Below are 15,201 nucleotides of genomic sequence, written 5' to 3' on the forward strand. Positions count from 1 at the left end.
GGACCCCTCCACATATATCATCAATATAATGCCAAAATGGCACTTTCCAATTATAAGGTATTGAAATACTGGTGGCAGAGTTTATGTGCAGTGCAGGACTCTTGACCTCATTGGGAGCCTCGTAAATGTATACTGAGCCCCTTCTGGAGTGAAAGCAAGTTGGGCCTAGGATTCCTCCATGATAAGAACAGACTAGAACATATTAGCTACATCAAAAAACCTGGAAGGCCCTAGCCAGGTTTGCCCAGTGGTTAGAGCATCAGCCAGTGAACTGAAGGGTCACAGGTTCAATTCCTGTCAAGGGCACATACCTCAGTTGCAGGTCAATGATGCTCTCTCTGTGTCCTCTAACCAGCTGCCCTCTAACCCTCTGGCCCTTATGAAAAAATGTCCCCAGGTAAGGATTAACAAAAAACAAAAAAAGAAAAGACAACCTGGAAGGATGCTCATCGACTGCTGTATGTCCTCAGTCAGTTCTATAATATTAGGAATTAGAACCTTCATCAAGGGAATCTGAGCTGTGAGGTTTCCATAAGCAGTGATGGGCCTCCATCCATTAGTGGCTGGTTTAAGGACCATCCAAACTGGGTATTTAAAGGGGAGATTGTGGACTTAATGACCCCATCTCAAGCTTGCTGTTAATGACAGCATAAGCCTTCAGTGCCCTGTTTAAGTTGGTACTGGGGAGTGTTTACCATCCTGACCTCAGGAGGAAGACTCATGGATGTCCGTTTGATGAGTCTCACCAGGAAGACTAAGAACTTGGGCTTGTTCCAAGTGGCAAGTGATGAGACTTGGCGATGAGACTCCATGGCGATGAGACTCCATGTCTATGATAAGGAAAGAAAGAGCCAGGGTGGCCAGCAGAGGAAGCTCTTCTAGGTGAATGGTCCCAATAGTTACATCTGAATAGGTCTGTAATCTTTAACTGTTTTACCAGCACTGCCCTGTAGGTAGAAGGACTTCTTGTTTGAAAATTTAGAGGGATTGCCTGGAATGACAGTGACTTGAGCCCTGATGTCCAATAGGGCCAAAAAGAACTGTGTGTTTTTATTTTCCCAGTGGACCACCGGAGTGGTACAGGGTGATTATCTCTGGAGGTGGGACAAGCCCTGGGAGCTGCCAGTTTCCTAAGGTAGGGACTTCAGTGGCTGCCAGTCCTGGAGGCTTGGGAAGGGGGAAGAGAAGGAACAGGGACTGGCTGCGCCAGAGGGCTAGATGGCAGCTGTGTGGTAAGAGGACAGATGACAGAGGACATTTGTAGCTGGGAGAATGCTGGTTTCAGGACCTGGAGTTCAAAGTCTGGCTGCCCAGAGATTAAGTGGCCTAGAACCCTGAGTTGTCGTAACTTCCCATAGAGATTTGCCTGTGCATGCCCACAGGAGCAAGGTTAGGTGGGGGTTTATTGTGGAGGGAGTGGGAAACCCTTTTGGTTGAGAGAAATTTGTTCAAAGTTAGCCCTTCCCAGGGGGATAAGTAGAAGGACATGCGTATGAAGTATCTGGGCATCTGGGAAGGAATCTGCTCATGTCCCACAGTCATGTGAACACCCTCCAGTGCCCTTTAGATGGTTTTTCTATCCCAATAAGATGTAGTAACACTGTCCTGTTATTAGGGGAAGCTTCCTGTAAAAAGAATTCTCTAGACTCAGGGTTAAATGGAGCCTCTTCAGGGTTGGAAATAAAGATGGAGTCACTTGGGTCACTTTGGTCATTGCACCAGGGATTGGATCCACAATATCCCATCGGGTTAGGGGGTAAGGAGTGACAGCAGTGAGTGACCATAAGCCTCTGCTGAGTTTCCCCTTCCATAGTGCCATTGGTTTTCTGCTGCAACGCTATTCACTTGTCTGGGTTAGAACACATGGTCCAGGCATAATGCGACCCACTAACTCAGTGGTTGCAGGCGGAGGTCTCCAGTTTCCCTTACCTTGGGAAAATCCTTTCCTGGTGACTTTAGGCTAGAGCCTCTCTTTTTGCACTGACAGTTGTCTTGCAATCCAGTCCACCCTCCTTACCACTCCTTAGCTACTTTCTAAGTGTCTGCATTCCCCAACTAGCATTCTAGGAAGGCTGAGGCTTGGCTCTTACACTCACCACCATGTCGCTTACGCCTACGATAAAATGCCTAAGCCTCATTCACAAACACATGTTGAGTGCCTAGTGTGTGCCAGTTGCAGTGTTCTAGGCTCATAGTTGATAATATATGTTGGTTGAGTGAATTAAGAAAAGAATGAGGAAACAATATCATTCCCAGAAATTTTTCTGTAAGTCTCACTGGGGTGAGCATGCAACCATATTTCTACATACTTTGGCATTTGATTTTAATATATCTTTATTGATTTCAGAGAGAGGAAAGGAGAGGGAGAGAGACAGAAACATCAATGATGAGAAAGTCATTGATCGGCTGCCTCCTGCACGCTCCCACTTGGGGATCGAGCCCGTAACCCGGGCATGTGCCCTGACTGGGAATCAAACCCCAATCACCTGGATCCTAGGTGGATGCTCAACTGCTGAGCCACACCTGGCCAGGCTCGACATTTTTAAAGCAATTTCTTTACATTTTCATCACCCTGTTAATGTGCATCTGACCTCTATATTGACATTTGAATATCTACCTCCTGCTGGAGCCCCTTTAATGAAGATGCATAACCATATTTGCAGAGTGGGACTTTTGCAGTCCCATTCTGGCCCTGGAAGCCATGTGGATGTGTTAAACTCTGGCCACACAGGGATTGGAAAGTCTCTGGGTGTGTAAGGACTGGTCCTCAGCTGACCTGGGAACCTTTCACTTTACAAATGATTCTCCCAGACAACAGAGCTCACAGCCCAGGGTACTGCTTTGCATTCAGTGGATATTAGTAATGAAAATGATGAACCAATTTCCCAGACCACTGGGGCAAACCCAGACATCTTTCCCTTAGCAGCATCACCCAGTTTTACCACTCCTGTGTGTGGATTTTCCTTTGGCCTTGTTCTTTTCTGTCTTCTCTGGCTACAAAGAAAAAAGTTATAATCCCTTACAAAAGAAAAGATATAATTTTATATAACACTGCTGGATACTATGTACAGGAAAGAAGGCATGGCCTTGGCCAGGTAGCTCAGTTGGTTAGAGTGTTGGGCCTATGCATAGATGGGTGGAACAACAGAGCGATGTCTTTCTCTCTCTCTCTCTCTCAAATAAATAAATTAAAAGAAATAAAAAATAAAAGAAAGAAATAAAAGAAGAAGGGAAGGGAAGGGAAGGGAAGGGAAGGGAAGGGAAGGGAGGGGAGGGGAGGGGAGGGGAGGGGAGGGGAGGGGAGGGGAGGGGAGGGGAGGGGAGGGGAGGGGAGGGGAGGTGAGGGAGGTGAGGGAGGTGAGGGAGGTGAGGGAGGTGAGGGAGGTGAGGGAGGGAAGGGAGGGAAGGGAGGGAAGGGAGGAAAGGAAGGAAAGGAAGGAAAGGAAGGAAAGGAAGGAAAGGAAGGAAGGAGCAGCTTTCAGAATAAGGCATTGCTGCATTGAGTGAAAGAGATATCAAAATAATACTTAGAAATAAAAGCAGCAGCAACTGGCATGTTGATGTTTTCAATTACCAACCAACAGGGAGGAGGAAGATGAAGGCATGGCATGTGGAGAGACCACACAGTCTTTGGAGGGGAGGTGATATAAGATTTGAGGTCTGTTTCTCTCTTTCCTTCTCCTCTTCATCTCTCTCCAAACTGCTAAGGGCCGAATTGTGGTGTGTGAGGTTACAAAGGTAACATTAGGAGTCTCATTTCATTTGCAATGAACCTTGGGAACACTCATGGAGAAGGTACATAGGGTACCTTCGAGAAGACCCCACTCACCTCCAGCTGTGGGGAAATGACAAAGCATGAGAGATGTTGCCACAGACTTCTGGTCTCCTTCTCCAGCAAAGTCCAGAAACAAAGTAGGAACAGAAGCAGTTTTATAGGTCTTAACACAATTTAAATTACTCGGTGTAAAATCTGAAATGAAAGGAATTGCCAAATATAAACATGACCATGTAATCTGTTATAGATTTGTTTCCCCCCAGAATTCTTAAATTGAAACCCCAATCCCCACTGTGACTATATTTGGAGATAGGGCTTATGTGGAGGTAATTAAGGTTAACTGAGGTCCATTAGGGTGTCATCTTAATCCAATAGGATTAATGTCCTCATAAGAAGAGACACCAAAGATCTTGCTTGCTCACCTGAGGTCCCCACACACCATGTGAGGACACAGAGAGAAGGCTGCCATCTACAAACCAGGAAGCAGTAGGGTGTGCCTTGATCTGGGACCCCTGGCATCCTGTGAGAAAATGAATCTCTGTTGATTAAGCTACCCATTCTATGGTATTTTTTTATGGCAGCCTGAGCTGACTAAGACATATCCTTTGCAAATTACTTTATATTCTTTCACATTCTGTCCCCCAAATACAAACAATCTTTGTGGTGTTTTTTCTATTTTACATGTGTTTTCAGCATTTAATTCTCTTTACTTAGCAAGAATTTGTTATGTTACAATGAGGACAGAGAAGAAAAAAACTAACCTGTCTTTAGTGCCTATTAAATGCAAGATACTATACAAAGTACTGTATATACAACATTCCCATTTCATATTTTCATCAATCCTGTGAGGTGGCATCCCTTTTCTTTCCAAATATCACACAACCATAGAAAAACTCTCGCGTGTGAACTCAAGTGTGTCTGACTCCAAAATACAAGCTCCTTACCTCCATGAAATTATTTCTCCTTAAACCTTAACTACATAAAATAAAACTCTGATGTTCAAATGGGAAGAGAGTAGGCCTATAGGTAGTGGCATGTCTTATAGTGAAAGATTGATATTTTAAAATAAAATAAAAGCCTGCTGTACAGTTTAAAGGTCAGTACATACTCAGTCCAAAAACTATAAAAGGAAAAGACACAGCTGTCTATCCAGGCATAGACTCACGTTTATGCAAGAAGAGAGACCCACATCTTACTCTTTTAAGATTTTAGCATGCAGAGCACAACTTCAGGACAGCCAGTTCTCAAGAATCATCCTGCTCTGCTTGTTGAGAAGCTGCCAGATGCTCTGGAAGGCAGAACCCACACTTCCAAGTGCTTCATAAAGTTCCTAAAACATTGTTGGGACTTGTTTGAGGTTGTCAGGGGTGTGTACTGAGTATTATTTTTTGTAGAAATGAAAATGACACCATGAGAATATGGAAGTCACACCTAATGGCTTACCAGCTCTCCTCTGGGTAGCAAGCTCATGAGCAGACACATTGAGATCTCAGCTCTCTATTCAGCCCACCTCAGTCTCACCTCTAGCATAAGAACCAAAGGGGGGAAGAAGAGGACAAATTTGGAGATCTGGACTTGCTGCTTTGCACATAGTTACTCTGTATAATAATGGATCCTTCCATCAGCAATTTTTACATCTTTGGATTCATGGGCAGTGTTCAGGAGAGCCTGCAGAGAGTATAACAATGGTCTCTATGCTCAAAGCACCTTCAGAGCATTGAGAGAAATAAGTGTGCTCGTGTTCCAATAACTAAGGTTCTAGGTACAGGCACTGTGATAGTGTATAGACTATGATTATGAAGACAGATGTCATTGTGGGCTCAGGTAAAGGAGTCCCAGGAGAAGAACTTGAAAGATGAATGGAATTTGAAAAGGCTCAGGATGGAAGGAGGTATGGTACTCAGAATAATGACCTCCCAGAGATACCCATGTCCTAATCTCTGTAACCTATGAATATGTTATACTACATGGTACAAATGTACTTTGCAATAAAAAGTGATCAAATTGAGGATATTGAGATGAGCAAATCTTCCTGAGTTATCTGAATGTACCCAATATAATCCCAGTGTCCTTATAAGGAGGCAGGAGAGTCAGAGTGAGGAGTAGGAGATATGACAACAGAAGCAAGAGATTTGAATGGAGCAAGGAAGGGGAGACAGAATGCAGGCACCCTCTAGAAGCTGACAGAGGCAAGGCAATGGATTGTCCCGTCAGAGCCTCCCAAGAAGGAACCAGGCCTGCTGACACCTTGACTTTATCTAATAAGACTGATTTTGAACTTTGACTTCCATAACTGTGAGATAATAAGTTTGTGGTAATTTGTTACAATAGCAATAGGAAACTAATATTGGGGGTGGGTGTCAATTTAGAAAAGCAGCAAGATCAGCAAACCCAAAGTGCAGAGACTCTAAGTGATGATAAACTCGTAATCCCAATATTGGGGCTAGGGAGAAGGAGGACAAGTGTGACGCCATGGAGTATTAGTCTGCTAGGGCTGCTGTAACAACTACAGAATGAGCGCCTGAAACAACAGGAATGTATTGTTGCACAGTCCTAAGGCTAGAAGTCCAAAGTCAAGGTGTTAGCAGGGCCATGCTCCTCTGAAGGCATTAGAGAAGGATCTATTCTAGGATAAGCGGGTAAGTGGAAAACTTTGAGAAAGGTACTCCCAGAAATTGTGCCCACTGCTTAGCCGTGCCCACAGTGGGAGGTTAAGTTAAAGCTGGCCAGTCCTCCAAAGTAAACCTGCGCAGTACACCTGCGCTCTTATCCGAGCACATTCCACCTTCACAGAGCTGTCACCATGATGAGCCATGATAAGCTAGTTTTCATACCTCTACCTTCCCCGTGTCCTTGAGCTTTCATTTCAAGAGAATTAAGAGAAATAATGATTTATGTCATTTTCTTTTAAAAATAGGTTGGCTCGTGTTGTTGCTTTAACCCCCCAAAATAAAAAATAAAAATAAATTGATAGTCAATTACTAAATACTTACTCAGAATGCTGTGATATTCAAATGCCCTTGTTATCCAGTGCAAGATAAGAGAAGCATTCATTCAATAAATATTGAGAGCTCAGTATGTGCCAGGCACTGTCTTAGGCACTGGGAATTCAGCAAAGGTAAACTAGACATAGTCCATGTCCTCAGGGATTTGCAGACTAGGTATGAAGCATAAGAAAAGTCAACACTCACAACACGATGGCGACTGCTGCAGTAGACACACACATAGGGTGTTTTATGTACCCACTGAGCTAACCCAGACCAGAATGGGGAATTAGGAAATGTCCTGGAGTAGATGCTAAGACATTAGTGGCAATTAAGCAGATCAAGGGAGCCTTAACCCCTTCAGACTGTTATAACAAAGTACCATAGACTGGATGGCTTATAAACAACAACAATTTATTTTTCACAGTTCTGGAAGCTGGAAGTCCAAGATCATGGTGCTAGCATGGTTGGGTTTCAGTGAAAACCCTCTTTCCAGCTGCAGACTGCCAACTTCTTGCTGTGTCCTCACGTGGCGGAGGGATCTCTGTGGGGTTTCTTTTCTAAAGGCACTAATCCCATTCATGAAGGTTCCAGCCTCAAGACTTAAGTACTTCCCAAAGGACCCATCTCCTAATACCATCATCATCTTTGGAGCTAAGATTTCAACATATGAATTTGGAGGTAACCTAAACACTCAGACCACAGCAATGGGTTAAGACTTTTCCTGAAAAGGGCCAGATAGTACAAGCAGCTGTTAAAGGTTAATTTTTTTAAAAAGGTAAAATTTTGAGTCTTATACAAACATAAAGCAAACATGCTAAAGATTTTATTAATGTATTAATTAATGAGAGAACCAGTAAAATATTATAACTGATTTAAAGGAAACTTTTTAAAAACACATATGTAAGCTCAGAAATGCTGAAATCAGTCAATGTCTATAAGGCAATAATCAGTTGTATCTCCACATGATACAGTTTTTATTTCTATGGACAAGAATCATTTGCATTATTATCAGTATTCTAAGACTTACAGAGTGTAAAATAGCTGAAAGACCATGAAAGACAGGTAGCCAGGAAGGAGGCACTACATAGAAGCCAATCTTTTCTTCGCTCATTTCAAAGATTTTCGCAGTTTTTCCTGGCACAGTTCAGTGTGATTGGAGGGAAGGACTCCTGGAGGATTTGTTATATGATGGGAACCAACAACATAGTCTTTATTATTTCTGCTCCCCTCTTCTCCCTTGTTTATTTCAGGGAAATTAGAGGAAATATCAATATCTGTGTAAACATGGGCAAGTTACTTAACTTCTTTGTGCCTCAGTTTCCTCTGTAAGATGAGAATAACTTAGTACCTACCTCACAGGGAATTAAATGATTTAGTATCCCCATTATCCTATGAAATACTTCCATTTCTCTGGACTCACTGACACCTTAGTGTGCTAGCGTGACAGTGGGCCACAAAAATGCTGCAGCAAAGAATGAGCTACCAGAAATCTGGTCCAGCACCACCAGCTGTTAGAGTGGCAAAGATGCAGATGGCTGTGGACCCTTGTGTAGTTTGAGCTGAATCATTTCACTATAGATTTTAGTTTTCTCATCTTGAGGGCAAAGAAAACTATAATTATCCATGACTCTGTTAACAATTTTTACATAAAAATTACACAGCTTTCACATTATCAACAACTTAAAATTTAGTACATTTTAACACTTTCCTATTAGTGTTGAAACACATTTAAAAATCTTGATAAAAGTGAGAAAAACACTTTGATGGACTTGAGTCATCTGGCTCTATCTTAAGTGCCCTGTGAGCTCCATCTACCTTAGTCTGGTGACTAGACTCAAAGGCAGATTCTGAGTTGGGAGCTGCCAAGAGGACCTCAGGCTCAAGTTCTTGTGGGCTGTGTTGTTCCATCTTCCTGTGTAAGGAAATGAACTAGGAAAGTTGGTTATCAAAGAAACCAAAAGGTAAATTGACCAGAGTTCTCTCCAGGTACCAATGGACTTTCTGCCTGGGGTCACTCTGAGGTAACACAAGACAGCTGGCATTAGCCTGAGTGGGAGGGTTTTGTGGCTTCCTCACTGCCTGAGGACTTTGTAGGCAGGCCCACATCCTTTCAGTGTTTGACAGCGTGGGTCAGCACCATCTAGGACTGAGACCTTAGAGCATTCTGGTTCACTGAATCTTATTAAAGGCTGGTTAGCATACTTAATAATCCTCTACACACCCCATCAGGACTTGCAAGCCACCTGATGCCCATTGAAAACTGCTTAGCCCTTGTGAAATCTCCTTGAGTTCCAGAAGCTCCCTCAACCCTGCCAATAAGTGGCCACCACAGAGGAAGGCAGGCAGTCACAGCTGGACAAGACTCACCAAGGAATCTGGTTGAGAGAAGGCTGCCATCTCTTGTTTAAGATGAGCTATACTGAAGCACTGTTTCAATGAACTTCTAGACTAATCTTTTGGTTTAATGGTCAAATTATTTTTCTTGAAAATACCTCCTGTCTGACAACACTCTAACCCTAATCTTAGTCTTAAGAGATATATAATTAAGCCATTTTGAGATGACGGAAGATAACCTAAGAATGTGGCATCAATTTACGGGAAAACAGGCATGGTTACCTATATATAGTTATTTGAAGACAAATTTCTGAAATTTGAACAGTGTTGTCACTTTAATTATAATTTTTAATTATAACTTTTATTTTAAAACTACAGATACAAATATCATGAGAAAACCACTCAAGATATAATAAAGTCACTCAAAAATGCAGCAAGCTTTTTAAATTTAGATATTTAAACAATACTTTCTATGAAATACCAGTGTTTGAGATGACTTTAAAACACATGTAAATAGGATGGCAGCAGATTAAGTAGAAGCTAAATTGACACTCTCCTGGTACCAAACTGTAATTACAACTAAAATATAGAAAAAACATCCTGAATAATCAATTGCAACTAAAGAAAGTTGGAGAGCACCCTCATAACCAAGGATGCAATGTGGAGACCACATAGAGACTGGTAGGAAGTGCAGAGGTGCAAGAGGGCTGGCTGGGCTCTCATAGGCAGTAGCTGAAGGTCCTGAGGGATATCTCAGCTGTGGGGGTTCCCACGGAGGACTCTGGGGCCTAAACCCCAGGCTGGGCCTCCCAGCCAAGAGCACCAGAACTGAGAAAGGTGCCCACATAACATCTGGTTGTGAAAAGCAACAGGGTTTCTGTCTGCCAGGGAGAGACAGCTGGAAATGCAGGCACCCTCTTAAAAGTCAACACACAAAGTTTCCTGCACAGCCACTCACTTTGGGCTACCAGCAGAAGGAGGGCAGAGTGGACTGGAGATGTGTGAGGAGACTATAGGCCTATCAAAAAAACAAACAAACAAACAAAAAAAGAAAAGAGAAAAAGCTCAAATAAACAATTTAACTTTACACTTAGAGGAACTTAAAAAATAACACAGAAAGCCCAAAGTAAGTAGAAGAAAGGAAATAAAAAAGATCAGAGCAAAAAAAAATAAAATAGAGTATAAAAAAAATACCAAAGATCAATAAAACCAAGAGCCGGTTCTTTGAAAAGATAAACATGATTGGTGAACACTTATTCAGACTCATCCAGAACAAAAGAGGAGGGAGGGAAGATGGCAGCACTGTGAGAAGCAACAGAGCATCCCCACTCCCAGCCATGGACTCAATTTACTCCTAGAGTACTATATAATCAGCTTAAAAACCAGAGAAACATACTGAGTGGATAGAGTGTGAGTAGGGAGCACGGAAGTAATATCATAGAGTCTGGTAAGAAAGGGGGATGTAGAAAAGGGGAGTCCTCCCTGAAGCCTGTGCTGGGCTCCAAGCCCCGAGGCTTGGAGGCTGCAAAGTTCCCTACCCCCAAGAGTGCGCATCCACATCCAAAAGGGCAGATCTCACACACCAAGTGGAGGAGAGAGGAAGGAGCACCCCTCATGGAGAGCAAAGGGACCCAGGGGAGCAGTAAGTCTGCGAGGAAGGGACAGCACCTTCCCAGGAAACAAAGCTTCTAATGGTGGCTGTGACTGAGTGTCTAATGCTCAGGGTGCTGACCATAGGAAAGGCTGTCCCAAAGTGTGCAGTACCCAAGTAATAAAGGACCAGAAGTCTGCACTGAGCAGCCACATACAGGGACCCTCTGCCTTCCTGTAAGGCATTGTGTTGAGCCCCAGAAAGCACTGAGTCTGTGTGGCGTGGGGAAGGGGATGGTGAAGAGGGTCTTGGATTTGTGACCAGCCCTGAGGGGCACCGTGGTGGCATGTGGAGCCACCCCAGCTTTGCTGAGATCAGTGGTGCAGGGGAGCAGCGTGGAGTTGACTTTGGGTCCCCTCCCACTGGATGCTTTGGAGGCCGGACTTTGCAGGGCGGATTCTCTGATTGTGTTGCTTTGTTTGTTTTTGAGTTTTTGATCCCTGAACTGGCTCCCCCTTCCCGGCGTGCACTGGACGGACAGACCAGTGGAAGCTGGGATTTGGGTCTACACAGTAGACTGTTTGAGGAACAGTGCACCTTGTGGGACCAGCCAACCAGATCTGGGAAGGGAGGGGAGGAGCACACCTGCCTCTCCTGCAGCCTGGGAGCACCACCCCCACCAGGAAAGGGGCTGGTCCAGCTCACTGAGGCCCCAGATACATCCACAGGGCACAGTCTTGAAGGGGAAGGAAGCACAGCTCACAGGAGGACATTACAAGAATAAAACTCTCAGGGACTAATGTTTGGGAACTGGAGGAAAAGCTGGAAACCCCTGCTGAGGACTGGGCAGGCAAAGGGCTCACCAGAATGTTTTTAATCAAACTCACTGAGCCCAGGCTGCTGAAACAGCCCATACAGAAAAGGCAACAGACTTAAGTCAATCTGAAACTGCAGTAGGGCAGTGCCTGAGGAAGTAGAATCAGGGGATAGGGTAGAGACTGAAGAAATGGCTGTGGAGCAGAGACTAACTCCCTCACAATGAGTGCTTAACAGCAAAAACTCTTAGTAAGGGGAGTGATATCCCAAGTTACACTAGCCACCCTGCACCCTAAAGACTCTCCAGCAGACTCTGGAGTAAGATCAGGCAACTACAAGGTTTCAAAATAGCTGACAAAAGGAGGTGGTCCACAGGGAGCCTCAGATCAACTAACTACATAAGGACACCAGAGTTAAACCTAGACAGATCCTCACATTGGCTGACACACAAGTACCTCCCAAGAGAACTGAAATCAGCGTACACAACAGTGAGCCACAGACAACATAAGCTGCCCAGGTGAAACTCACCTGATTGACTTTTTTTTCTCCCTTAGGAAAAAGAGAAAGTAAAAATATTTTTTTTCTTCTTTTTAAATATTATAATTTTTTTTAATTTTTAAATTTTTTAATTAATATTTTTTAAAGAATTTTGTTTTGCTTAGCTTGTTTTTTGTTTTGTTTCTTTTGTTTTTTTTATCTTTGCTTCTACTATCAAGATTTTCTTGACATTCCCTGCTTAACTTCTGGGACTTTATCATTACAACCAATAAGTTTACTGTTTTTCCCTATAGTTTTCCCCATATCTCTTATTGGATTCTCTCCTTTCCTGGGCTTTATCTCTCTCTCCTCTTGATCCATTGACATAAATTTTTCTTCTTCTTCTTCTTCTTCTTCTTCTTCTTCTTCTTCTTCTTCTTCTTCTTCTTCTTCTTCTTCTTCTTCCCCTCCTCCTCCTCCTCCTCCTCCTCCTCCTTCTTCTTCTTTTCTTTTTTCTTTTGTTTTTCTCCCTTCTGTCTTCCAGTCTTTTTGTCTGATTGTTAGTTTCTGTTAGTCTCTTTATTTTATTGTTATTTTTTTACTTTCAACTATTATCCTATTCTCTCCCTTAATTTTTTGCTTGCCCTTCTTTCAGACTCTTTTCTCTGCCACTTTTATCTCCCAGTAGCTTCTCTATTTTTTACATTTTAGTTTAGTTTATTACTATTATTTTTAAAATTTTTATCACTATTAACAACAATATACTTTTCTCTCCCTAGCTTTACTTTTTTATCTTTTTTTTATCTTTTTTTTTTTTTTTTGCTTTAGAATTTGTGTTCTCCCTTTACTCTTCCAGTTCTATTTTCACTTGAGTTGGTTTTACTGTGATTGTCAAGATATTTTGTAAGATACCCCTTGTTTCTTGGAAGATTGGTTGTGTATTGCCCTGCCTTTCCAGTACCCATACAACAGCTCACACAATGTGGTTGGGGCTGAGACACACAGTTAGACAATCTGAGAGGAGAGTACTCCCAAAGACTGGTCAACAATAATCTAGACCAAATCAAAATAGGAGAACCCAAAGAACCCACAAAAGGGACATCCACAAAAGGGACACCCCTAGAGCAAAGAGCTTAGAAGTATAAGGAAAACACACTTCTGGGACCCACTAGAGTCACACTACAAAATCCCTTCCCATAAAACTGGGAGATAGCAAATATATCTAATATATAGATACAAACACTAAGAGCCACCAAAATGGGGAAACAAAGAAACAACCCCCAAACTAAAGAAAAGAAAAAAATCACCAAAAAAAGATTTCAATGAGATAGAAGTAAGCAAGTTATCAGAAATAGAGTTCAGAGTAATGGTTATAAAGATGTTCAAGGAAATTAATGAGAACAACAAGGCATTTGATGGTAAGGTCGAAGAACTTAGTGAAAACATGAAAAAAGAGATACAGATCATAAATAAGAATTAGGCAGAAATAAATACTATATCTAATATCAAAATACACTGGAAAGAATGAAAAGCAGGCTCAATGAAGTAGAGGATAGAATAAGTGATTTAGAAGATAAGATAGAAAAACCACTAAATCAGAGCAGCAAAATGAAAAAAAAAAAACAACAACTTATAAACAGGACAGTCTAAGAGAGTTTTGGGACAACATGAAGAAAAACAACATCGCATTATAGAGTGCCAGAGGGGGAGGAAAGAGAGCAAGGGGACAAGAGCTTGGTGGAAGAAATAATGACAGAAAACTTCCCTATATTGGTGAGGGAGAAAGCCACACAAGTTCAGGAAGCACAAAGAGTTCCAAACAAAAAGCACTCAAAGAGACCCACTCCAAGACACATCATAATTAAAATGGCAAATGTCAAGGACAAAGAGAGAATATTAAAGGCTACAAGAGAGATACAAGCAGCGACCTACAAGGGATACCCCATAAGGCTGACATCGGATCTCTCAAAAGAAACTTTTCAGGTCAGAAGGGAGTGAGCATGAAGTTCTCCAAGTAATGAAAAGCAAGAACATGCAACCAAAATTGCTTTATCGAGCAAGGGCTATCATTTAAAATTGAAAGTGAAATAAAGAGCTTCCCAGAGCAAAAAAAAAAAAAAAGCTAAAGGAGTTCAGTACCACCAAACCAGCACTGCAAGAAATGCTAAAAGGACTACTCTAAGGAAAAGAAGGAATATTGAGAGAAAGGTACATCAGCATAAAGGGGAAAATGGAATTAAATCAGTACATATCAATAGTAACCTTAAATATAAATGGAATAAATGGTCCAATAAGAGGACATAGAGTTGCTAAATGGATAAGAAAACAGGACACAAATATATGCTGTCTACAAGAGACCCACCTGAGAGCAAAAGATTCACACAGGCTAAAAGTGAAGGGATGGAATAAAACAGTCCATGCAAATGCAAAGGGAAAAAAAGCTGGAGTAGCAATACTTATTTTTGACAAAATAGACTTCAAAATAAAGACCATAACAGGAGACAAAGAAGGCCACTACATAATACTAAAGGAATCAATCCAACAAGAGAAAATAACCCTTATAAACATATATGCACCCAATACAGGAGCACCTAATATATAAAAAATGTCTTGGTGAACTTTAATGGGGAGATTGACAGCAACACAGTCATAGTGAGGAATTATAACACCTCACTGTCAGCATTGGACAGATCATCAAGACAAAAAATCAACAGGGAAACACAGACCTTAAATGGCTCACTAGATCTAATAGATTGAATTGACTTTTACAGAACTCATCATAAAGCAGCAGAAAACACATTCTTCTCAAGTGCACATGGAACATTCTCAAAAATAGACCACATATTAAGGCACAAAAGAAGCCTCTACAAGGTCAAGAAGATTGAAATCACATCAAGCATTGTCTTGGATCACAATGGCATGAAACTAGAAACCAAACACGATAAAAAAACTGAAAAATATTCCAACACATGGAGGCTAAATAACATGTTATTAAGCAATAAGTGGGTTACCAATGAGATCAAGGAAGAAATCAAACACTTCATGGAAAAAAATGAAAATGAACAGACAACAACCCAATCTATGGGACACAGTGAAAGCAGTTCTGAGAGGAAAGTTCATAACATTATAAGCCTATCTCATGAAACAAAAAAAAGCTCTAATAAACCATCTAACACAACAACTAAAAGAAGTAGAATGAGAACAGCAAGAAAAGCCCCCAG

The sequence above is a fragment of the Miniopterus schreibersii genome (genome assembly GCF_964146895.1).
Source record: "Miniopterus schreibersii genome assembly, chromosome: 9".
NCBI lineage: Eukaryota > Metazoa > Chordata > Mammalia > Chiroptera > Miniopteridae > Miniopterus > Miniopterus schreibersii.